The sequence below is a fragment of the Eimeria acervulina genome, genomic scaffold (genome assembly GCF_000499425.1).
Source record: "Eimeria acervulina Houghton genomic scaffold, Eah_scaff823, whole genome shotgun sequence".
Classification (NCBI taxonomy): domain Eukaryota; phylum Apicomplexa; class Conoidasida; order Eucoccidiorida; family Eimeriidae; genus Eimeria; species Eimeria acervulina.
In genome coordinates, this window is record NW_013549580.1 from 11,272 (window position 1) to 12,766 (window position 1,495).

The window sequence follows — 1,495 nt, forward strand, 5'->3', positions numbered from 1 at the left end:
CTCTCCTCGTTTGCTGCCGCTGCTGCTGCTGCGGAGGCCCCAAGGCGTACTTGATGAATACCCTGTCGCTGTCTTCGATCCAGAGGGGCCCCCCATTCCTAAAGAACACAAAGTTAGACACTCATGCTGCTGCTGCTGCTGCTGCTGCTGCTGATGCTGCTGCTGCTGATGCTGCTACTGCTGCTGATGCTGCTGCTGATGCTGCTCCTGATGCTGCTGCTGCTATTGTTGATGGTGATGTGGTTGTTGTTTTCGGTGCTGCTGCTGCTGCTGCTTCCGCTACTATTACTACTACTGCTGCTGCTGCTACCGCTAGTATTACTACTACTGCTGCTGCTGCTGCTACTGCTGTTGCCTCTTCTACTGCTGTTGCCTCTTCTACTGCTCCTGCTCCTGCTGCTGGCACTGCTGCCACTGCCACTGCCACTCCTGCTGCTGCTGCTGCTGCTGCTGCTGCTGCTGCTGCTGCTGCTGCAGGTCCCGATTGTGCTGGAGCACGTGGGTGGTGTTGTTGAGCGTTTGGGGTGTACAGACAGCTCCGAGTGTTTGTCGTTTCCCCTGCCTTTATTAGAAGCAGCAGCAGAGGGTTTGTCTCCTTCAAGGGGCCCCCTTCATTCAGCGTCTCCGGGGGGGCCCCCTGCTGCAGCAGCTGCTGCAGCAACTGCTGCAGCAACTGCTGCAGCAAAGGGGGGGCCCCCCTCCTGGCAGTTGGTTTGCTCTGATGTTTGCAGTGCTGCTGCTTTTGCTGTTGACATAGACTTGCCGCTGCTGCTGGGGGCCCCGGGGGCCCCCCTCTTCCGCGCTAACAGTCAGTTCTGCTTGGTGAGCAGCAAAATAAAGATAATGATAGAAGCGGGGCCCTAATGAAGAGACACATAGAAGGGGGGCGGGCCCCCCTCTTCCGCGCTAACAGTCAGTTCTGCTTGGTGAGCAGCAAAATAAAGATAAAGATAGAAGCGGGGCCCTAATGAAGAGACACATAGAAGGGGGGCCCCTATAAGGAGACAGATAGAAGGGGGCCCCCACTATAAGGAGACAGATAGAAGGGGGGCCCCCTATAAGGAGACAGACAGAAGGGGGGCCCTAATGAAGAGACACATAAAAGGGGGGCCCCCTATAAGGAGACAGACAGAAGGGGGGGGCTATATAAAGAAAAAAGTAGAAGGGGGCCCCCTATAAGGAGACAGATAGAAGGGGGGCTTCTCATAAAGAGACAGATAGGAGGGGGTCCCCACACTATACAGAGACATATAGAAGGGGGGGCCCTTTATGAGGAGACAGATAGAAGAGGGGCCCTCTGTAAGGAGACAGATAGAAGGGGGGCCTCCAAGGGGGGAGAGACATTGGGGGCCCCCACCCTCTGCTTTGGGGGCCCTCAGTGAGAGCGAAGAGAGATAGAGAGACAGATAATGCATGCCGCCTGTTCTCATGTTCCTGCTGTTGCTGTTGCTGCTGCTGTTGCTGCTGTTGCGGTTGCTGTTACTGCTGTTGGTAC